Source organism: Zonotrichia leucophrys, chromosome 7 (assembly GCF_028769735.1).
Source record: "Zonotrichia leucophrys gambelii isolate GWCS_2022_RI chromosome 7, RI_Zleu_2.0, whole genome shotgun sequence".
Taxonomy (NCBI): domain Eukaryota; kingdom Metazoa; phylum Chordata; class Aves; order Passeriformes; family Passerellidae; genus Zonotrichia; species Zonotrichia leucophrys.
The window spans coordinates 23,649,624-23,674,723 of NC_088177.1; the positions used below are offsets into that span (position 1 = coordinate 23,649,624).

General features: G+C 40.6%; 1 long non-coding RNA gene across 1 annotated transcript in view; it reads left to right on the forward strand.

Annotated features, from left to right (window-relative positions):
* LOC135450334 (uncharacterized) overlaps positions 1-15,854 on the forward strand; it is a 50,189-nt gene extending 34,335 nt beyond the window's left edge. The window contains exon 3 of the long non-coding RNA XR_010441032.1: positions 15,068-15,854. This is a non-coding gene — a long non-coding RNA (uncharacterized LOC135450334). The remainder of the gene's footprint in view (positions 1-15,067) is intronic.
* The last annotated feature ends 9,246 nt before the right edge of the window (positions 15,855-25,100 follow it).

The following is a 25,100-nucleotide window of genomic DNA, read 5'->3' on the forward strand; positions in this document are numbered from 1 at the left end:
CATAAACTAAACCTCAAAGCAACACTAAGTGTGCATGATTGCTAAGTGGTCAGCATCATCAAAGTCCCCTGGAAAAACTAATTAGTATGTTACTATATATCTGCATACCTGGGAGATAAATGTTGTTCACATCCCCTTCCCTGAGGACAGATGGAGATGGTTCAGTAAAACACTCATCCTCTTAATATGCAGGGTTTGTTGTAGGAGCAGCTCAATTCATATTTCCACCAGTTTGATGGTGAGGGAGCAGCAGTAGCAATATTAATCTGCAGTAACCTGTCAGTGAACTCTACAGCTAATATGATGTAGTTATGATTTTACCATCAATCAGAACTGAACAGGCCCTGGACAATCCTTACAGCACTGCCTCAAAAAATCTAATTGTGCAAAAGCTTCATCAGTTTCCAACATTTCTTTTTTATCTGTCACAGACTTTTGGCCTACTACACAACCTTTTATTATTGGTCTTATTGCATTAGCTTGTAGGACAAAAAAGAAAAGGCTAAATCTAAGAGTTCCCCTGCATTCCATCATTTGTTACCGTGTAGGATCCTATTTGACAGTTCCATATTATTTTAGATTTAGATAAATATTCTTAGGACATATGGTATTGCATGAACTTTTGAACCACTGATTGCCAACATATAAAAAAAGGCTAACAATATTTTTACCTCTGCATTTGCATGTTCAAATGTATAAAAAATAGACAACAAAAAATAGATAACAAATGGGAGAATTAAGCTGTAACCTGGATTGGATTACACAAAATGTAAACCCAGACTTTGTTTTTTCTTTTAATTAATTGTATTCATAGAGCAGCAGAATAGTTAAAAAATGAATTATTAACAGCAAATATGAACTTCTCCAGGAGTTAGAGTTCTACGAGTAATTAAGATAACCGTTCATTATTCTTTTCAGGCATTTTTAGTACAACCATTTATTATGCAGTTTTGTAGCTTAAATTAGATGTGGATGTGTGTGTGTGTGTGTGTGTGTAAATATCATAAAAGAAACACAGACAGGCATTCTCAGCCAGAAGCTTTCCTTCAAACAGTGGCCATAAGAGATTACAACTTGCAGTGAGAGACATTACAACCACACTATTTCTGGTGAGTTTACTATGCGAGAAGTTCTGGTGTAACTTTTGCGCTTTTAAACATATAAACCCATCAAGGAAGATGAACTATTAACATTATCTGTTTAGTCATTTTAATCTTTTGCATCTTAAATGTAATCAGGCTTTTCAGAACTGAAATTGCTAATCAGCATGTTGGATAAATGTTTCCATTTTAAAATGTGCACATTTAGACATAACAGCTGGCTGTAAAGAATATATTTATATTTGTGATTTAATGTATCACAAACTTTATATTTGATTTCATTTAGCTTTACCGAGAAACTGAGAAAATTTTTGCTAGCATGATCTGTTTTGACAGGAGTTTTACAGCAGCAGAAAAGCATGGAGTAATAAATGAGGTGTGCATACAATGCATTATGTAGTCTTTAAAGCAAGCATGTCTTTTTAACAAAGCAGATTTTTTTACACAATTTCAAGTGATTTCATCCATTTCTAACATGAGCTTAATTCATGCGAAGCAATACAGATTGTGCATAAACAGAACACAGCACTCTACTACAATGGCTGTTCATTAATTTTGCAAACTGTGTTCAAAACTGAGGGGAAATATTGTTTTTAGAAGAATTCTAACTTCAAAGAAATATTTTTGATGATACGAACATCAAATGAATAGCTGAGTTTTAGCCTTCAATCAATCATAACGTAAAGTAATTGTAATCTAATAAAAATAGCCATACAAAATAAGGAAATGGCAGTTGCATCCTGTTAAAAACATGCAGGAATGCAACTTTGGAACTACTGAGAGAACCGAGGCTGTAGAAAGACAAAAACAGGATGTTAAATTCTTACGACAATTGGAAGCAACTGATTTTTTAAGCACCCGCCACCACCCGTGATCATTTGTTCAGCAGCCTCTAGGGGGTTCTGTGCGACTGCAATTTCATGAGCACCTAAGAACAGGTTAGCAGAGATACAGGCATTTACACCGATGTTAAAATGTCCAGCTGCATTGTCACTGCTGCCAATTTGACTGCTACACTAGTGCCAGTGTTCTCTAAAGTGAAAATCACAAAAGAAAGTTCTTGAGAACGTCAGCCCACTTAAGAATGTGTACTTGTCATCGTGGCAATAATAAAAACATTTGTTATAATTAATATAATTACATTAAACTGCATGTAGTCATTACTTAGGCAAGCATATTTAAATACCAACCACAAATTTATTCACTTTCCTTTATGTTTTTAACAATTATTAACTCCTTGTTTTAGAAGACAGTCAGTAAGAAATACTAGTTTTCCTTCATATTTCATATTCCTGGTTTTGCAAGAGTCTGGAACTTTACCACCACATACTAATTCTCCTCTGTACTTTAAGAGTCAACTACAAGATGTTATAGGATTCCTGCTATTAAAAAAAAATCAGTAGACCGTTAATAACAGAATGGAAAAAAAAATTTAAGTTAGTGTGGTACAATGTGTCATGCCTGGCCAACCACAAATGTAGCAATAGAATTATAAGCTCAGTTGGTTAGAGAACAATAAAGCCACATAAAAGTTCAAAGATTAATAACAGTATAATTATCAAAAAAACCTCAAGCCATTCTTTAATGAATATTATAACAAAAATAACATTTGGGGATTTTAAAATCTATTAGTCTGGATTTTTCAAACATGAGAATGTGTAGTCAGAAATCCTGATTTTCTCTAAAAAAGGTCATTAAATAAAAGGCTGAATATCACCAGAGTCAGCAAAATTATTCTGGTTTGCTATGATACCTGCAAAGCAGTTCAGACATTGCAACAAATGAGTCCTCTTAGTCATAGCTGTCACAAGAGGGTGATTTTTACCTCATACTTGTGGGGAAATTGATAGAATGAGCTATACAAATAGTTCCCATAATAAGGATTTTCTTAACCTTTATTATTCACATGGCCTCACTTTTACATAAAAGGTAAATAAATTAAAGTTCTAGCTGGCACAGCTAGAACTTAACTACAAACTTGACTACAAATTATAAAAGATCTCTTTCTGGTCAGTAAGTCAAAGTCAAACCTGGGCATTCTGTAGAACAGGGCTGGATGAGTCCAGGAATCAATGCCTGGCTTTGCTGGCCTCATGGTTCATAGCTAGAAGAATGCTTCTCCTGGGCATGGTCCTTCTTGTGATGGACTGTCAGGCAGGGATGTCATGCCCTCTTGCACCCAAAACACTTTGGTCATCCTACATCTTTGGAAATCAAAATTTAAAGGCGGCATCTCCAAAATGGAATTTAGTACCCTGCAGTTTAAGCTGTCTGTGGGACTTCGGGTGAGTTTTGTCCTGGTCACAAGCCACAGTCACACACAGCCCCCACCACAAGTATGCTGTGACTGGGTCAGAGGTTTGGTGGTTCCTGTGGCATGGCAAAGCTCCCAGGCAACCTCCTGAAAACACAGCCCCACCTTCCTGTGGATTTATGGCATGGAAATTGAAATAAGATTAGTAAAACCAAAGTGCTGGGCTATAAAAAGGATTGCAAAATATAAAGTGCAATTTGATATTGCCCAGCTCACGAGAGCCTTTTACACTTTATCCAGAACACCAGTTACAGTGAGGTCACTGTACCTGCACACAGCTTCTTTTGCATTATACTGGCACTGCAATGTAAGTTTGAGTAAATAATAGTTATGAGCAAGCAGAGAAGTAGAATATTAAAAATTGCCAGGTTAGACTGGGGAGAACACTGGCACATAACAGGTGCAATTTTTTTCTCATTTTAGAAATATTTTTTAAGATTTATATGTGTTCAAAACAGTTAAGCCCAAGCTTTTCTTAGACTTCCTACTACTTGATCTACAATACAACAGGTGCTGCCTGTTTCATCTCCCAAAATAGAAGCTTATCTAGTGAAAGCAAGAGAGCTAGACAGCATCTTCTCAACTTCTGCTACCCAAGAGATGATGTAACAAGTCCAGGATGTTCAGAACTCTCCAAAAGGATTCATTGAGAATTCATTTTTTCCAAAATGTCATTGAGGGATGGGTAACATGCATGCATGAGACCATGGGCTATCTCAGAGACAACCCAGGGAAGAGGCAGACAACATGAATAACAAATGTCTATTATTTTGTGGTCAGTCATAGGAGACCTCATTCAAAGCACAGTCAGGTTAATAACATTTTGAATGTTTACTCCAAATTAATTTGTCTCAGATTCTGTATAACCACAAACAAGTCAAGAAAGGCTTCCTCGTGTTAAAAAATATGAGCTATCAAAATTCACAAAATTGAAAATAAAATGTGACAGGGTATCAAATATGTCCTTACTAATTTCAAAATGCTAATATTTCCTTTCTGGATATTTAAGTTTGTCTTGAGTTAGCCTGAGTTTCAAAGGAAAATGTAACCTCAAACAATTTTTGTTTTCCATTAAAAAAATGTTGACACAAGTCCTTCAAAAATTAAAACATTTTCCCACTACTTTCTAAATCAAACAATTTTGAAACTATGACCAGTCCTTGAAATCATTTTGGTTGCAATGACTCACTAGTTTTGTGAGAAAACATACCATTGTGACTACACGTGACTCCCTATCCCCTTGTGAAATCCTAGAGAGCAGATTCCCATCCTGTTACACATTTGGGTCCATTGCTCAACATTTCTGTGAACTGGGTAGATGGTTCAGGAGTATTTTAATTCTTCCTTTATATATTTTAAAAATAAATAAATAAATAAAATTGTGTTGCGTGTGTAATGCAATAGGGAGATTAATATCAACTTAAAAGGAAAATTAACAGTTAAATAAAAATCATAATCAGGGCATGAAAGCCCTTGAAACTAGCAGCCTGACTGGCTATTTTCTGATACATTGACCTTATGTACACAGTGAGGGCAGTGAACACAAGCCTGTTCTCCATTCCCATCAGGGTGCAGGGGAAGGGTTACAGCAGCCCATCATGCAGCCTCTCTGCTTTTATTCTAAGCCAAGAGGCAATAGTTTCCTCTGTAATTGAGCTGAAGGACACTTAAAAATAATTAATAGGATTTGGTGCAACTAGTATTATTTGTTGTGTTGTGTGCCTTCTAGTTTTTTATTGCCTGCTTCCAAAGCATAAAGGCTTTTCTTCAGAAAGGTTGAATACCAACTGTTCTGAAAGTAGTCCCAAGGCAAGACAGAATATAAATAGCTCTGCAAGCACAACAAGCTGAAGGCTCCACAGAGGCGAAAGTACATCAAGTAATTAAAAAATACTGAATCGTAGAAGTAGGGAATATCCCTTTACAGTTGCAGGACATATATATTAAAAACACTACCAGGATCTGAATTAAGTGTCGTGCCAATGGGAGTAATGCGTAAACAGGAAGGGTAAATGCACAGGAGTCCACATGCAAAACTCTCCCTGAGGCCAGTCCACCTTCCCCACTTCCCCTCAAGGAAGGAACAAACTTTTGTCACCTTTCTAAAAGCACGTAAGCCATGTGTCCTCTTCCTACAGCTGCAGATCGAGCAGCCTCGTGTGCCTAAGCCATCCAGTCCCAGGTGGCTCTTGCCTCCTCCAGTCCCTCTGCAGTGGGCCAAGAGCTGCCAGAGTGATGGGCATGGGGTGGACATGTGGATGAAGTCCCCACCCCCTTATATAGTTATTTATTTACTTATTATACCATTATCTATACCGTGAATGCTTTATTTCCAGAGGATCTGGTTTCTCCACACTCCCACAGGTGGCGCAAACCCAGCCATATGTACCAGGCCTCTGCAACAGCAGCCAGGTCTGATGTGGGGCAGATATCTGACAGCACAGGGGAAGGCTGTGCTTTAATTGGCTCTTTTTATGGGTCTTTCATACTGGGATTGACTTGACTTTATAGGAAGCCTGACCAATGCACAATGGAACCAATGCACAAGGCCTTCCAAAGTCTCAGGAGCCCCTGAAGGGGAGGCTAAGCAGGGCCCTACCTGACACTGCAGCACCATCCATCATGTCAGCAACCTCCACAGCTCTGGGAGCATGATTTGTTAGTTAACACAGCCTTTGTTAGCTCACTCTCCAGCAGCATACACCGGTGGAGATCTACACCTTTCACAAAATTGCCAACAACAATAGACAAGAAAGAACTTACCAAAAACTAGGCCAGGTCCAAACTATACACTGATTTGAATCAATCAAAAATGTGTCCAAAAATATTTGCTTATCACAGAGATGATCTTTCTTGCCATAGAATCTGGGGCAGATTATCTTCACAATTAAAATGATATTGACACTCCTAAAATCTAGTTTTTATCTCCTTTTAAACATATGCAAGGGGTAGGAAACAGAAACCTTATGGATGTGGACTTTTTCCTGTTGTTGTTTACTTCTATTTATAAGAGCAAGCATATATGCACCACAAATATTCTAACAACTACTGGTGGTGCACTGCATGCTGTATCAGAGGAATAAAGAACAGAGCTGATGGAACGGGGAGAATAATTTACTGTGCAGTAGTTTCAGCTGCCAGTGACTGCAACAGGAACTCAGCAGATGTTTTCTTGATAAAGGTTGTTTCTTGTTGCAGAAGCAGCAACAAAATCCATAGCGTTTTTCTGCAGGACTCTGCACATCATAATTCTGCCATTTCAGTTAGTCTTAACAGCTGGAGGATAAAAAAATGTTCCACTGCATTATTTGAAATTTGTCACGTTGATTTAGTTTCATTACTGTTATTAAATTTTATTCTGGAATGGTTTACATATCAAGAGTACATAATGGGTTTCTGTGTGGCCTGGGATTTATTCCTTGAATGAGAAAAGGACTCTACTGTGACAAAGTCATAAAGCCTTATTGACTTGATCCTTTGCCATAAACATTGGATTCAGGGAGTTAGACTGAATAATAAATTGATACAATGGTTGTATTTTCATCAGGAGAATAATTCCTTCCAAAACAGAACCTAACAGTAAGTCTAGATCTATTGAATTGTTTTAGAAATCTTCTATTTCCAGGCACAAATAGGAAAATATTCTCCTAATTAGGCAATAAGGGTAGAGAGAAACAGCACAAATATGCATATTTAACATATTGTTCCAATCTTGAAGGAAAATAAAATAAGACAAAAAATGCAACAAAAATTAAATGTGCACAGACATATGGAAGGATATAAATATGCAAAAGGGTGCTTCTAAACAAAGAAATGCTGAACACAAAAAGGCCTTTTAAAATATAAGTTGTATTGAAAGACAAGATGAGCAAACAAATTGAAATTACAGACGATAGTCCAGTCTTATTCAAATTCAGTTTTTGGATCTCTTCTTTTCTAATGGGACCACTCACAAGTCCAAAAAACTTTTGAGTTGGCTCTAAATTTTGTGTTATAAGCCAACATTTAAATGTGAGTGACTGCCATTTTGTCACGTTCCTGGAAGGCAATTTGCACACAGGAGAAAGTTGCCGTGTCATATAATGTAAATTACTCAAGATCACATGTCACCTCAGAGAGATATACTCTTGCTGATTTGTAAATTAAAGACAAGCCACAAAAGTTCCTAATTCCTTCACAACATAACTACTCATGAGTTTCTGCTGAAAGACTGCCATCAAAAGGCAATAAATCTTCAGGAAATAATATCACAATTCTAGCTCTAAAGCACTCATGACTTTTTCCCAACTTTCTCTGGAATATTCCTTCCAAAAGAAAGCAGATGGCAAAATACTCAGTGGGTCAACTTTTGTCTTGAGACACTCCCAGGGGTTTCCACTAATTCGAGTTGTCTCTGCACAGACATAGACAACCACAGAAATCGCCACCCACCCTTCCTTAAGATCACCACATTTTTCCTTGCCTCACTATCAGAAGCATTATTGGAAACCAGCATGGCTGTTCAGTGCATTCTGGATGCGTAAGCATAAGGGGAAAAGCAAAGTAACACTTCTCACAGAATTGGATACGCAGATGCCTGGGTCCAACCTAAATCCATCCTCTTGCTGGTGAAGCCCTTTGACAGATGGCCTAACTTTGGTGCTCCTCTGCCAACCCAGCCACCCAACCAGGCAAAACCAGGTCTTCTCTGAAAGCCACACAGCACTGCTGAGCAGAAGTGTCTCAACAAGCTAAATCACTATAGAGTACCAGATTATTTATTTACTGGGGAAAAACAAATTCCTTAGAGGACAGATTTGCAGAAGAATTCAGTGCTGACCTCATTGTGTCATTACTGATGTCAGCAAAACCTGCTGAAACAAAATAAGCCCAGTGATGGACGAGTCTGAAAACCACACACGGTGTGAACCACGAAGAGGCTCGCAGCACCTTCATTGGCTGCGCTGCCGCTGAGGAGCAGAGCCCAAGCAGGGACAAGGGCTGCTGGCAGCTCGTGGGGGAGCGTGTGAGGCCACAGAGCCCGGAGCGGTGTCCCCAGCCCGATGGGCGCCGCAGACGTGCGCTGGAGCGCGGGCAGCCCCGGCACCGTGTTTGTGCCGAGGGCCCGCGTGTTGCCAGGGGTTACCGCGCACACAGCGAGGGACAGCGCCCGCGCAACCAGGGGAAAAGCGTTTCGGCCCAAAAAAGGAAAACATCGGCTACAGAAATGCAGCGGCAGAGGCAAACCACCAGAGATAATCGAATGTTAATATAACCACATTCCTTTCCAGTGTAATGAAAAAACATCAGAAAGCATGAAGAACATGTTTCAAGTAACAGAGGGGTTTTTCTAACAATAAATTCAGATAACTATAGGCAACTGTATGAAGGCTAGAAGAGAAGAGCCACTGCAGACCTACAAAATCCGCTTGGCGCACCTCCATGAGAGCTGTGCTGCTGGGCTGCGGCCAGGCAGGATCCCCTCGCTCTGCCCCCACTGCTCCCCGTGCCCATAGGCACCAACAACCCTGACCCAGCAGAGAACAAGGCTGAAATACTGCTGCTGGCACCAACCAGCCATGAGGTTCGAGCAGTCCACAACTGGGAGGCATTAAACCTTTACAGCTGTGTGCGCACCAATGGCACCTCCTGAGCAGCTGTGCAGGGGAAAGGCACGGGAGCCCCCCACAACACCTATTCTGAATGAAGGCAGCCAGCAAAACAGCCAACACCTAAACGTTGCCTGCTCCATCTTCAGACCACACACATTTGCTGTTAGTCACCTAAATGCAGGCTGTTCTTCAGGTGCTTTCATTTCTCAAGCTTGCACACTGTGAGAAAATAATACTCTGCTAGTCCTGGGTTTAAAAAAAAAACTTTAAATTTTTATAAGAGCAAAAAGCTGTTAGCTTGAGAGTCCTGTTTTCCATAAAACACACATTCATAACAAGCAATAAAAATGGAAGTTTGCTGCAATATAACTCATGAGTCTGCCTAAAACTTAGATCTGAAGAGATCTCCATTAAAGGCAAAATGCAGCATAGGCTTCATGCCAGACCATTCTTTTGTTTCTTTTCAATAAGAGAAAGAGTGCCAACTATGATAAAGTTTTATAAGGAAGTCACCTATTTTCTAACAACATGACTGAAATTAGCCATTCATTACATGTAGGCTCTTAACTACTATTAATTGACATCTCTTTCCTTCTCATCTCTGAGTAAGCCAAGAATACTTTTTAAAATTGTATTTCTAACTCAACATTGATATTTACTGCATTCCATATAAAATTAGACATTCCTGTGTTTAAAAGGAATCAAATGAAAGCCAGAGACCCGACCTGCTAAGTGTGGTACTTTTCACACTTTTTATCAATTTCTTTGGTAAGATTCACATTTAAGGTGCAAGGCTGTAGCAGAACATCAGATGAGACACTCTGAATAAACATGCTGCTCTGAGTCCTTTCTGCCTTAGCAGGGTGGATTCATAGCACACTGAAATCAAGAGCAGACTTTGCATAGACAGTATTGAACTTGAGCTGCATCCAGCAGTATGGGAAAAGGACAACATGCATTGGGCTGAAACAATGGTTCTGTGAATTAACCCGGCTACAGTGCACTGCTACCACATCTGGGAGGACTACAGGCAATCATTGCAGCATATTCCATGAACTGCTGAGAGAGTGAGCCCTACCTGTGATCAAATTAGTCACTGCAAGAATATCCCTAATAACTTGAACTTAGATGTTGATAGAGCCAGACAGCATCTCCAAAAATTGCTCTATCCAGGAATATAACTCAGAATGTTAAGTATTAGAAATCTGAATTATTAGATCAGTCTCATGCATTACTCATGACAACAGGAGAATCTTCTGCAATATTATTTCCTAGTTCTTTTGTGTGCTTGTTATTTTTTTAAATATGTCACACTAAGTGGCAAAGAATGTTGGGTAAACACAATAAGAAAGAGATTTTTTTTTAACCTCACTATAGGTCTTGTTCATGCCACATGGCCAGTTTGCCTCACTGCCATCCCTTTGCTTTCCCACCTTTAATAGGAGAGATAGTAATACCTGTCTGCTCCTTAAGACATTTATGCTGATTACTTATCACTTACCAAAATCTTTCAAACTGAAAGAAGTGTCACAGAGGCAATATGAGACATAAATTTGCCTTTCACTGTGTTTCTTACTTCCTTTTTGTGTTGAGAGCCAAGACTCGTTTCTGATAGCTATCATGTTCTACTCCTTCTCTCATCAATTATTTGAAGAAGTTACTGTCATCCAAGGCTATGTTTCTAATGATTTTTTTTAGCTGTGTAATTTAAAGAGTGCAAAATCATTCAATTTCATCTTATTCTGGAGATCACTAACTGTAATTATACATGGAAATTATGAAATGAAGAAAAACTAGATATACTCTAATCCACTTTCAGGGTCTAGCATAAATCCAGGTCAGTTATGCTAATTTCAAACAGTGTAAATTCATCAGTGCTTCAGAAAAATAAAACTGGTATCAAGTTATGGAGCAAAAGTTTGTTTCACAACATGGATTTCATTTTCCTCACAGAAACAGTGGAGCTAAATAAAAAGACAAATTATTCTCTTCTATCTGATCAATCAAGAATTGCTAGTCTAATATAAACACGCCTTAAACACAATCCCAAACCCAAAAGACACCCTTCCCAAAATCTTCAGCCCTCCCAACCCAATTGAAAAAGACATATTACAAAAATCTCATGTTATGCAAAGAGTTCAAGGAGATTGACCTTGGTTCTTTCAAAGGCTATAATAAATACTCTTTGAAGAAAAGGAATGCTAGTGAGAACAGATCCTTTCACACATGAGAAGAGTAAATTAAAGATTCAGAAATGGCTCTGACATCAAGTTCCTTTTCAAGTATTTCCTCAGTGGGAAAGAAAAAGGAAGAAATGCTGGAAGCACTAAGGGAGAGTGGGATGAGGATCCTTGAAAGAAACTGCAACAGCTAATGAAGGACATACAGGGAAACACATTGGGAAAATATGAACAAAGTAAAAAACCTAGACAACATGCATTCTACAGGACTTTAAAGAATTGGCTAAACTCCTTCATCTTCACAAGACAAATAACTGAAAAATTAAAGTAGAGGGAAACATTAACATTACCACCTTACACAATAGCAAGGGTACTGCAGACAGACTCGTAAATCCAGTTTTCTGTCCCTAATGGTCACTCTGTCTTCAGTGAGCCTTGGGTGCAGGGCCTTGAGCAAGGACAGGGGACTATCCTAGAGCAGATCAGCTTTAATAGGGGCACAATGTTGCATCTCACAGGATCTTAGTTCAAAAAGTAATTCACATTGGCTCAGCAATTTCCATGTGGCTTTCAAGTTGCTGAGGTAATGAAATTACAGGAAATAAGCTGCAATGTAGCAAGGTGGTGGGAACTGTCTCCTGGCTGCCATGTGGATGACTGCTAGGAACAGACTGTTGGACTTCTTTATTAATGATCTGGAAAAGAGAATGCACAGCACTTTGATGAAACTCACAGGTATGAGTGTGAAAGACAGTGTACAAAGAAAATAATATAGAATTTCCTAAAGATAGAACCACGGAAACAAAAATAATCAAAGGAGACTCAACTTGGAAAATAATGCAGCCTGGGAATGCATCTGAGAAGAAATTACAGGAAGATCAAATCTCACATGCAATAATGATGAAAGAGATGTAGGGAGATAGCTCATTCTAAATGATGTGAATTGGTAATGTGCTGTGGTGTGAAAAGGTCACTGCGGTATGGGACAGGGTAAATAGTGTCACATCACTGAGAAAGGAAGAAAGGAACAAATACAACTTTTTGCATGCTGCTGGTACAGTTCCATCTGGAATATCATACACATTTCTGGATATTGACAAATTTGAGAGTTCAGAGAAGAGCACCAAAGATGATCCAAAGACTAAGAGGATTGATTTATGAGGAGACATTAGAAGAGTTAAAAATATAAATTGCTTGGCTAAGAAATGATTAATGGGGGACATGATAACAGCCTACTAATATTTGAAGAAGACCACCAGTGAAGGAAAGGCATTTTTCAGCAGTATTCTCATGGAACATCAGAGTTCAGAGAGCAACTGAGAAGCAAAAACATATACTGAGTATCAAGAAATGCTTGCTGATCATGAATTATCATAATGTGAGGAATAATTTCCTCAGTAGGAGAGGAATGTGGCTTTTACTTGTGTCTTTCAAACACAAACTTGAAGAATTCCTTAAGAAACCTATGTATCCACAACAGCAAAAGTTTGAACTCTGACTTCTCTGATCCATTCCAGCTCAGCCAAGCTGCATACAGTCTCTCATTCCCTCTTCCCCAAGATGAATTGGGCATATTTGTACAGTTGTCACATTCTGATTTGTGTTTCTTCCCATGCTGTTTGCTCCCCTGGCATTCATAAAACGAAAAAAAAAAAAGGAGCTACTGTTAGAGAAGTACTTTTGTTACTTGAGGGGCAGTGAAAGTCTCAGCACCTGTCTTACCACTGCCTGCAAATAACAAACCAGCAGTCAGACACCTACAGAGCCTTTCAGTGACTGGGCTCTTGATGAGCTACATTAACAGTAAATATTAGATGCAAGTGCTTTTTCCTTTCTTTTTAAGGTTAAAAAAATAACAGTATAGCAAAGCCTGACTACTCTGAGTTGTCAGAAAGCTCATGGCTGGCCAATAACACTGGAAAAACAGTATGAACCTGGCAAGGCATGGAGCTGGAAGGTAACTGGAATCCTTCTTCATCCAGCCACGGAGTGTTTCCCAGGGAGACACAACGCCATAACACGTGTCATGCAGCAGCAGCAGAAGTTTTAAATCTTGCAGTTCCCTTTGCTAGATATATCTCCCAAAGTTAGATTAATTGTGTATCTTTCATCTTCAGCCATCTCTGAAAGGTCTTATCTTTATCTCTGCTTTCAGAGGTCCATAAATTTCTCTGTGTTCAAAGGCTTCATCCCTTCCCCCAGTCCCTCCCTAGTTCGGATATCCACAAACTCCAGCACGACTGGCAAATCTCTCTGTATTTAATCCCCTTAAATTATCTTCCCCTTCATATTTCCTTCCATGTCTTTCACCTATTTCCTTCCAATGCTTCACTGCTAAGTTCATCCTTGCTGAATCCTTCTGCTGGCAATCTCCTTCCTATCAAAAACTTCCCCATTATGGAAATCAACATTGCTACTTTCTTTCCCGCTAAATATTTCCCCAGTACTGGAAACCTAAATTCTTTCAAGAATAATCAAGAATAAAGAATTGACCAAGTCAATTTTAAAACCATGAAGTTTGTTTGAAGGTTTTCACTTTTTCCATGGACATCTTTTTCCTCTCTCCAGAGGCAAAATTATCCATAAACTGCTGCCAATGGTTTTGCTTAAAGCATTCACTGAAGAACCTAATGTGAAATATATTCAACTTCGACACGTTTTCTGCCTAGTAAAGGAATTTAAATCCATTAAAAAATTGATTTAGTTTATAAGCAGGCAGCTATGTTTTCAATGTAATTTTTATTCACGTTTTTCTTCATCAGACATGACTGATTCAGGTAGATCAGTCCCTGTACACTAGGTTACCATAATTATGCACTATACCCATTTCAAAATTAGTTCCAGCTAGTTAGCTTCACTGCACGACAATTCACACTGCCAATTGAGAATTTAACCTAGTTTGATGATGGATACATATAAACAGCAAAATCCATAATTTACACACTGTAGGAAATAAACTCTCTGGCTGGCCAGGGACAGGAAGCATATGAAGGGTTCTCATTTTAGATGGTTGGAAATTTTAAACTCAAGCAGCTTTTAATCAACATACCATTGAAAACAAATTTCAGTAGTTGCATTTCTTATTCAGCAGTGGTACAATGTAACTGAAAATAGAAGCTCCAAAAGCTTGATGGTCTATTACTCAACATGTGCTTATAATAAATTATATGTAAATAGCAGTTATGGTGTACTAAGAAAAGCCAGAAAGACAACCAGTTTCAATAACCTGGAGGGGCTGAGAAAAGGGCCATTTCTGTCCTACTGTTCTGAAATAATTCCTATAATTCAAACACTCGCATGTGTCACTGGTTTCTATTATTATCAAGTTGCAGTAGCATCAAGTCCCATTGTACTAAAATAGTTTTTAGAGAGCTAGCACCAGTTACCAGAACTAGACACTGTTATCCCTCCCTCTCAGCGCTGGCAGCAAGGCTGGAGCAGGCTCTGGGCTGGGGAGGAGCTGCAGGAGCTGTGCTGTGCTGTGCTGTGCAGAGGGGTGATGAGGGGTACAGGGTGAGCTGCCTCGAGCCTGTGATCCCAGCAATTCCCCACCACTGCGGTGGGCACCCGGCACTGAGAGCGGGGCTGCTGCAAACCACCTGCAGGTCACACCTCAGCCTTCCAACAGAGCTGGGGGCTTCTTCCCCACGAATCCAAGGGGGGTAAAGACTGCTGTTGGTTGGGCTTAAATAGCCATGGTTACACGAGTAAAAGCGAGTTAAGAAAAGTGTTCAGCTTGAGGCCCTGGAGCAATGAGCATCTCCCCACACATGCAAATTTACTGAAATAGAGTGAATTTTCCCTGCTAGTACAAGGAAGACAGGCTGGCTTTATTTCTGAGTTTGGTCTCCTATACTCTTAACAGCTTTCCTTTCACTCTAGGTGAAGACGGCTAACTACAACCCACACAGACAGACAGTGAAGACTGCACACTCCACCAAGAGACCAGGACACAGGCCACAGATTTTCACAAGGATATCATAAGAAGAAAGTGTTATAAAAATCAGTCATGGATTCACCATGTGACACGATGGCCTGCATCACTCCCCTCCATTAATCCCTATCCTGCATCCCTGAGCTGTAGTTGTAGAACCTCATCCATTACTGCCATGCTATGGGTTCACCTTAGTGCCTCAATTCAGGGTGCTGGATGCTGCAGAAGCAAACATATGCTGGAGACTTGCCTGTGTAACACAGGACCTAGCATCCTTTGAGAGTTCCCTTTGGACTGTGCATACCTCTGAGGGGAATGAAAAAGGTTTGTTGCAAAAGTTTGTGCCGATTTGGTAAAGAGGACTAATTGGGGTGAGTCACTGGTAAGACTTCAACATTGTGAGTTGGAACAAAAATCTCAGTGGAAAAGTACAAGAATTATTTAAATGTTTTAAATTATAATTTGTCATGAAGAAAAAGACAACATTTCATCCAAAGGTAATTTTACAGGAGTGATTGCTCTGACATGAGAAGCAGACAATAAAGGACGTGCCAGCCCAGGAAAATGTGTGTGGAGTCATTGGCAGGACACGCATGGGAAGATAAAAACTAAAAATCCAAGTGAACTCTCTGGCATAACAGCAGACAATATTGCAGCTGATGACAATAAAGTTCCCACACTAATACTTCAGTAGGAAAAGGTGCCAATAAAGACCTTATTGAAAAGCACACAGAATCAGAGCTTGATCTGTATTTAGAACAACTGAGTTTCAGAGCATGCATGGAGTTGTGACCTGAGGACACTTTTTCCAACAGAGAACAGAAATCCAGACTAACTGCATTATTAGACACTGGGGACTTGTAAAAATGGAGGCTGAGACAGCAAAGCAAACTCCTCAGTCAAACTCAGTGCTGTCAAATCCATCTCATCCTGGAATGAGAGCTGGTACTAAACTTCATGGGGATTCTGAGTTTCCTGGAAACTGCAGATGTGTATTTTTTACAGTAATTGCTATAAAGTGATCCTTTAATTTTCTTGCAACATCCTCTTAATGCTTTCTGCAGACTCATCAGCCTTCACTGGTTATTATCCCTGACCTGATCCATTAGATCGACTCGTATTACAGCACTGGTCTTCATTTTATATTACACAAATAGGGTCAGGCAAATGCAAACATGAAATGTGCAGTGTCAGAAATACGCAACTGTAAACGTATTTTTGTTGGGCAAAATATGCAAATACCTAAACAAATGGAGGAATATATAGCCCTCCTATTGAAGGTCTTAGGCTTTCAAATATGGAGAATTCCGAAATTGTCAGCGGAAGGAACAGAATTGCAAAAAGCACAGAAAATAATCACATGCTTGTCACATTGTCACAGCCCACCACCTACTGCACCTCGGAGCAGCAGATTGTGATGGGGCCAAACTTTTTAGCAATGCCTGTTGTAGTGAAGAACAAAGGAACAAAGGACAGTGGTTCAAAAGGAGGGCCGATTTAGATTAGATAAAAGGACGTTTTTATGATGAGGGTGGTGAAGCACTGCAACAGGTTGGCCAGAAAGGCAGTGAACGTCCCATCCCTGGAAACATTCAGGGTGGTCACGCTGGTCTAGTAGAAACTGCAGGGGATTGGGCTCGAGGGGCTTTAAAGCTCCCTTCCAAGGCAAACGCTCAGTGCCCGGTGATGACGGGCCCTTCTCCGGTGCCCTGTGCCCGGTGCCGGCCGCTCTCCCCCGGCCCTCACGGGCGGCTCCGCTCCGGCCCCGAGGCAGCACAGGGCCCGGCCGTGACGTCACGCGCGGCGCGGCGCACGGGCGCGGCGGCGGTGGCGCTGAGGCGCCGCTGGGTGTCGCTGTTGCCGGGCGGCGCAGCGCGCTACAAAGCCGGGGCGGTGCGGGGCGGCCGCCGCCATCTTGCGCGGCCCCGCCCGGCGCCGCGGCTCCTTCAGGCGCGGCGCTGCCCGGCCCGGATCGCACCCTCCGGGGCCGGAGCGGCACCGGCGCTGCCGCCCTCGGGTAGCCTTGGTCGGCTGCCGTCAGGCCCGGCGTGGCAGCTCCCTCGCAGACAGGGCGGCCTCGCCGCCGCGTGTCCGTCGCTCCTCGCTGAGCGGCGTGTGCCACAAAGGAACGCACCTCACTGCCAGCGCTCGGGGGACGCTTGCGAGCAGCTGGGATAATTTGCTGGAAAATTGAATTTCGGGGCAAAGAGAAAATCAAATTAGGGATAGAAAAGTGATAAGAATGCTGAACAAGGGTTTGTCGAGGTTTTGCAGCTGTAGAAAAGGCCGAGCAGCCTGAGCTGCTTGACATTCAGGGAGGATGTGGGAGGTGGTGTAAGGTGTGAATGCCCAGTGCAGGTGCGCTTGGGTTTTATCCCTCCTTAAATCCGGAGTCAAGTTTATGGGGAAGTCAGAGCTGAGGAAATGGACACCTATTCCTGGTCCCTTCTTAGGGACAGGTCACACTGAGGGACATTTTTCATTATGGAACTTATGCCTTCCTCCCCTTTATCTCGGATTTTGTCCCTGGAGATTGATTTAGGCCACGGTGTCCATGTGGACACATCATCTGGTTCCAAATGGGAGTTGTTTCCCATCCCCAGGGCAATCCCAAGTAACAGGATAACATTCCCCCACCAGGGACACTCCACTGCAAGGGGGACAAGAAGCCTGGGCTGGGTGTGTCACAGCAATCCATGTCACACGGGGTGATCCCTGTTCAGGAATATGCCAGGAGCCCTTCTGGTCGGATCACCGTTCAGCAGCAGGCCCTCTTCAGATGGATCCCTCTGGCACCACCACTTGGAGCCCCTCCCGTGTGCAGGAGTAGTCTGAACACTTAATAAAAGAAAGTGGAGAAGAATGTAAATTAGGAGATGAGAAGCTTGTAATAAGAATGATTTGTCATGACATCTGTGTGCAGAGGTGGAAGATGCTCAATGCCTTAGGCAAGTAGAGGGCCCAGTACTACTCTGACACAAGCTGTTGATTTTGAAAGGCAGGCTCAATGAAAAACAGCACAGAATCAAGCTTTTGGGCTGTTAGGGGAAAATTATTCTATCTGAATGAGGGTATGTGGAAGAGTTAGACACTGTCTTTCTGAAATTCTGTGATTTTGTGAAAGTTGCTGAACACCCACAGCAAATCCACATATTTCAGCTCAAGCAGCCTTTTGACGCAGGTTCTCATCTCTGCTATGTAGGATTGTTTTTCTCTGGGTGTGGTGCTGCCATTAAAGAGCAGAGATGGGAGAGATCCTTGGATTTAACACCTTCCTCCTTCCAGAACTGAGGTGGAGGGGAGCAAAATGCAGTCCCTCATTCATGCCCTGGTAGGTCATTACACAGCCACAGCTGTCACCAGCCAAGCCCCGCAGGGCTGCTGGTCTGTGATGCCTTAGCATGTTGTAAAAGGAACTACTGGCAGTTTGTTACTACAGCATAATCAAGAAAGTGTTCCTTTTGTGCCCATCTCCTTTCCTCCCTAGTCTATGAACTTTCCTGAAGAGCTGATTATGGTGCTTGCCTGAGTTTACAGGGAGCAGTATCTTGTATCTGTCTAATAAAACAAGGTATTTCAAGAGCTCTGCAAATCCTCTTTGGACTGAGGGCACGTTTGGAACGCTCCTCATCACAGCAAAGAGCTGTATAAATTCAGCTTTAAAAATGTTGCAGTTCAAATGACAAGTCAGCATCCATCAATAGGGGCAGCACTGATGCAAGAAGCTTTGGCAGTCCATGAGAACAGCAGCAGGGACACTTAGGGAGCCAGTTGTGTTTTGTGTGGTTTTTCCACCTTGAACATACACCAAGGCACACACATTCAAACCAGTCTACCTGGCAGCAGATTGCTGACAAGTGTGAAACAATTATTTCTGGACAGGCTTAAATCATTCTCATGGCTTTGCCCTGCAAAGTGCAAAGCCTACACTTCTTATCCAAAGTTGGGAATTTGCCAGTTGCAGGTAGAATTTAGCTGGAATATCTGCTACTCAAAAAACTCTTTAGGAAACCAAGGCTGTTAAGCTGGAGTTGGTGGCTCTCAGCCTGCTAACCTTGGGCATCTAGACTGAGTGTCTTTGCTGCTTAACATGAATCAGAACGCACAGACAGCCAGAACAGGTCTTGGGAAAGACATCAAACAAACACCAGAAGGAATTAATGAATACAAGGTTTTTCTTTCTTTTTTATGTTTTGGTTAATCTTTCGCATTTTAAAGCTCTACTAATATCCTTGATTTTAGGAATGAGCAATCCCATGTTTTATAAACATTCTGAATCCTGCTATAGAAGAGGTGTTGGGTCACAAAACCTGCGATGTGCAGTTTGTGTCATAGCCTGACATCGATTAAGACATAAAGAACAAAAGAGTTGTTGGTGAATTTAGCCATGGAATAAATAAACAAAATAAAGCAGTGTTGTGAGTAATCACCTGAGGTGTGTCCATCCCAAAGGGAAAAGCCCTGCAGCTGTGGCAGGGATGCTCCCTGCTACCCACACACCAGGAGGATGTACTGGTGACAACAGTCTGCATGGTGGAGAGTCTCTGTTAGAGCTGCACCCCTCTTTTATGTGGGTGACCATCCAATGATCACACCAGTCCTTTTGGACTGCTGAACAGAATTTGAACAGGCAAATGAGATTTCTGTGTTGTCATCCAGCAGTTGTAGTAATTGTCCTAGGCGCAGTTGTTGTAAATAAAATCACAGATGTTGAAGTCTCCCTCTATTTGCTGCTGGTAGCAGAACTCAGCTCGCTGCAGCTGATTTTCTGGTGCTTTCAAGCTGGTTTTCAGAGCCATATAAAAATAAGTTGTTTGCTTAACCCCAAGTAAGCACACAAGAAGGAAGTCTTTTGCACAAATGGCGAAGATCCTCAATACAGTCCTTTTAATGTAGCGGGATGGAGTTGTAAAAGTCCCAGTTCTGCAGCAAAAGGATTCCTTTGATGTAGAGAATGTGGAGTAGGCTTTGTAGAGACCTTGCAGATTCCAGCGCAGGGTGTGTGTGCGGACAGGCAGGGGTTCTGGATGGAGGGGCTGTGGAGTGAGTCCAAGCAGTGGCCTGGCCCCTGCAGTGACTGAGGGGAGTGGGGCCTTGAGCAGTCCTACACACAACTTCAGTGGCTCAGCAGATTTACCTGAGGCTTCAAATTAACTCCAACTGTGGGCACCAGGGAAATTTTCTAAGTTGCTTTACACCCAACTTGTCAGTCCCTTCCCATTAATTTCTCATAATTTTGCCAGCCTTTACTTAAGGCTGGCAAAGATCTTGGCATCACCTGTATTCCTAAAGCAATTGCAGTTCATTCATACAGAAACCTTTACAGGATTAAGGAGGCTTCAAATGAGCTGTGTTGCTTGCTTCTTTTTTTTTTTTTCAACTTTATTCCATTTGTTTCCCAGCTATTCTGGGATATTTACAATTGTTTTCATCATTGGTTTCCATCTACTAACTCTGTGTTTCAAGTGAGTGGGAAGGAATTCTTTGTGTTGTTTTGAATAAAATAATTTTTCCAAAATTTAGAGCGTGACATAACCTTTTCTAAAACCACAGGTAAAATCCAATGTGTAGGAATGCAGCAGTTCAACCTCCCTTATCCTTGGAACCATCTACACAAATCTTCGCTGAGCCAAGACCACAAAGAGGGGATGAAGACCTAATGAAGAGGTTCACAAGTGGCACATGACAAGAGGTCCTGGATGTGCTATCAGCCCACTGAGTAGGGCTCAGATAGGCTGGGCCTTTCCTTGTCTCCCTCCAGTTGCAGAGGGTTCAGGTTAATCAATAACTGCTGAGTCCTGGTTCTGTGATGTAACCCAGAGATGAGAACAGCTCTCAGACCAAAGGAGAGAGGCCTCCTTGGAGAGCTGAGGCCATGTGTGAGACAGCAGAGGAGAACTGGGATTTAACACGAATCGTTACCGTGTTAAAGTCTGATGAGATGCATGCTTGTGGCTCAGTTCTGACCCTACCCCCACGCATGAAATTTTTGAGAGCTTTTCCTTACATTAGCAAACATGTCCAAATTCTGAGTTGCCTGCCAGCCGGAACTGGCCTGCGTCAGCTCCTACAAAGAGGCAGCTGCTAAAGCATGTGTTTTCCACTCACACAGGGGCTCCAGCATCAAACATGATGGGCATTTTTTTCCTCTGTCTTCTGCTTCTGCAGCAGCAGAGTGTTTCACAGAAATAACTTGGTCTGTGTGAATTTGCATGACACCATATTCCCTGAACTGTTTAGCCCTGAACCCTATAGAGGGTATAGAGAAGGTCCCTCAGATAGGGAGTCTTTATTTTATATGGAATAATGAGAAATAACCACTTAATGATATAGAAAAAGCTACATAAAATTAATTTCCATTCCTGCTGCTCAGTAATGGCCTTGTTTCCAGAATCAGAAAGACAGCAGAGTAAGTAACACAAAGCATCAGACCCATTTTTATGAAATTGGCTGGTTTGTGTCAGTGATAGAAAGGACAAGAGGGAAAATGCCTCTGTCAAGCTGTGCTTTCTGGTATATTTAGTGTATATTGAAGTGCTTCCTGGTATATTTAGAAACAACTGAATGACAGAAAATACGGGTTGTAGTTAAGGTCCCTTATTAACACTTTGACTGAGTGCAGAGTAAGGAAATACACAATATTCTGCAATGAATAAATGAATATTTAACAAATCTGAATGAAGATAAATTGAGAAAATTCTGTCATAAAGACAAACAAATACATCTTTATTGCATAGGCAGCGGCTCCACATTGCACATGACAAGGTTTGCTTTATGTAATAGGGTGAGGAGGTATTGATAACAGCGTGGAATACAGTTGAGTTGAGAAAATATATTTTTAAATTTCCATAATGGAATAAGGCAGCATGTCTGAGGTTATTCACATTTTAAATTATTATTACTGAAGACATTTTTTACATCATTAGTTTTTAATATAGATTCTGTTTGTTTCCACTTTACAACTTAACTCTGGTTTTTAGATTGAAGATACAACACGTGGGTGCCTGGAATGTAGGTTCTGTTAGAGCTAACCTTTTTTTTTACTGAATTTTACAAACATATATCTAGAATAATAACAGTTTCCTACATTTTTCATTAAATAGCAAATCTGTTCCAGTATTTTTCCATGTTAAAAAAAAAGGCAGGAAAAGCAACATAGCAAAGTCAACATGCTAATTTGTGTAATATATATATTTGGGCAAAGAAATTTTCTTTCTACTGACGTTTACCAAAAGAAGATAAATATTATTGGAAGTTTGCAATGAAGGTGTAATGGAGTACATTTCTTCCCATCCTCTTCAGAGGCCTGTATGGATTCCCACTCATTCCCAGAGGAAAGTCTGTAGCACTGCAGAGGTGCTCTTGCACAAAGCTGTGGCTGCTCCATGAAGTCCCATTTAAGAACGTTGCTTCAGATTTTAAGCCTTTGTATTTTTGCATGCACAAATCAGTGGGAGTATCTATTTTAATATGATAATAGGCATCGGTGGCTAAAGTGACTGTAATGATTTTTCTTCCTCATCCCATATTTAATGTGTATTCATCAGGGATCAATAATCTGAAGAATATTTAGTGTATGTAAGCCTCTGGAATTCTTAGAAAACAAGTAATTCAAGTGGTTTCAGCAGGGTTACTCAGAGAAGTCAATCCTTTATGTGGAAAAAAACTCATTTGCAATCACTTGCTCCATTTATATTCCAGGGATGCCAAGCACTTGGAAGTAATGCATTTCATTGGCATTGTAGTGATGTAGTATAAAAAACACTGGCATAGATGTAAACAACAATATCTAACACTGGCAGGAAAATATTGGGATTCCAAGCACAGGGTTCTGTGCTTTGAGACAAGCTGACATTAAATCTGGGAATCTACCATAAGCCTAAGTCTTCCTACAGAAGGGGGAATGCCACCAACACCCAGCTGGTGTGGAGCCGCTGTGAGGTGTTTGCAGCAAGGGACTTCTGTAGATAACTAGAGCCACTCAGTCGGCTCCTTGGTATTCCCAAACTTGAGAGAAGAATCATCACTACAGATGGCACCTGCAGCTGAAGAAAACCCCAGTCCACAAGTAGAACTGAACTGGAACTGGAACTGAAAACATTCCAGCAATATCCACTATCAACAGGAATTTTTTTTTTCTTCACAATCTGTTCTTTAAGGATGACAGTGAATTAAAAGAGAAAAATATGGGAATTTACATCCATTGCACTCAATGATTATGAGAACCAGGTAAAAATAGTGATGCTTGTTGCTCACCTAAGCCAAATAGTCTTGGTATTAAAACTTTGTCATTATGCAATAAACACATTATGCAAGAGTTTAGTAACTAAACCCAAGAAATTACACTTTTCATTTTTAGAAGTTACAGTCGATGATGAAAAGGGAAACTATGAGTCCATGAAATAGATCTGCAGTCATTATGGGTCTTTTTATTATGTTGCTGGAGTCTTTACTGTAGTAATGGTAAATTTCTAAATACATTATACTGCTTTCCATATTTATTTTTTACTTAGTTCTCTTTTCAAGTGTGTAAAGTATGATTTCATTAGTCTTCACTGATTCATAAGAAATGTGATATGGACTGTGTCTTTTTATTAATGAAAGGAAAAATAAGAACGAAGATATAGATTGTGATGAGGTTTAGAAATATGTTTGCTTCATTTTAAAGTAGTTCTCATGGAAATTATTACAAGACTGGTAAGTCTAAGTTGTGTTGCGTATTGCTTGTAATACAAACCATGCCTAATGAGAAAAATGATGTAAACAAAAGCTGTGTTTTTGAGACTCAGTATTCCTTTCTATCCTTACAAGCAGGGCTTCATGTCATAAACTAATGAATTAACTTAGGTATTAAAAGAAAGATATTACCACTATAATAAATAAATGTCTGTTTTATTCAGAGAGTAAGAGCAGGGGAAGAACAGGTATGTCATTCATTTTTGCTTCTTCTGATAGTATGTAGGTTAAAAGTTAAATTTAGTTACAGTATTTTCACAAAGTGTTTCACAAATTGAAAGAAAGAAACCCCTGCTTGCTCCAGTGACCTTTAATAGTTGAAACCAGCTGTTTGATAGGCCATAGGAATTTGATACGATTATTTTGGACACCAAACATGCATCCTGGGGGTAAAGTTTGTACTGGGACAACTGTTTAAATTGGCACAGATTCAAGGCTAAAACTTTCTTAGAAATTATAAAATATGTTAATTTTCATGGGTTTTCATTTATGACAAATGAGTGCATAAAGAAAAACGCATATGAATGTGGCAAAAAATTGGAAAGGTAAATCCAACAAAACCAGTTTCAATTTTCAGTATCCTGGTAAAACGTATTTAAAGCAGAACTGTCATATTAAGGGAAAAAAAGTATAAGCCATAGGGGAAATAAATAAAAATGCTTCCCTCTTTTCCATGCAACATTGACTATACTTCCTATTTGTTCAGATCTTTACGTGGTACAGACAAATACAGCCTTTAATACAACAGTCTTTTTACATTAAGGTTCTGAACAGGGAATTATCCTCCCACTCTAGCTTCTAATTTCCTCTTCCTGTCCCATATATAAAACAGCTGGGTGCGGTTGTCTGATGAGACCAGCTGCCTTGGTCTCCAAAGCTATTTTACCCCTTCCTGCCTGCTGCATGAGCTCTACTCAGTTAAGGGGAAGAGGAGAAGGGTGAGTAATTCTGGTCTGGTTTTCCATGTTTGTTTTAATCTCTATGTTTCTAAACTCTGAGAAAGCACATCAGTACTGTATTTGTTCCATTCAAAAACTCAAAAAGAAAGTGCAGTGAGGAAGGAGTAGTGCCTCAAAAGATGCTTAAAGAGAAGGCCTAGAGCTAAACCTAGAAAATGGATTGTTGTGCTTTGCTTTTGATGAGGCAAAGCTACTTCAGTTAGATAGAGAAAAAAGGATTTTCAGCCAAGCTACAAAAAGATGAGAACTATGAGGACTTTCTGCTGAGAAAATTAGACCTGGTCTG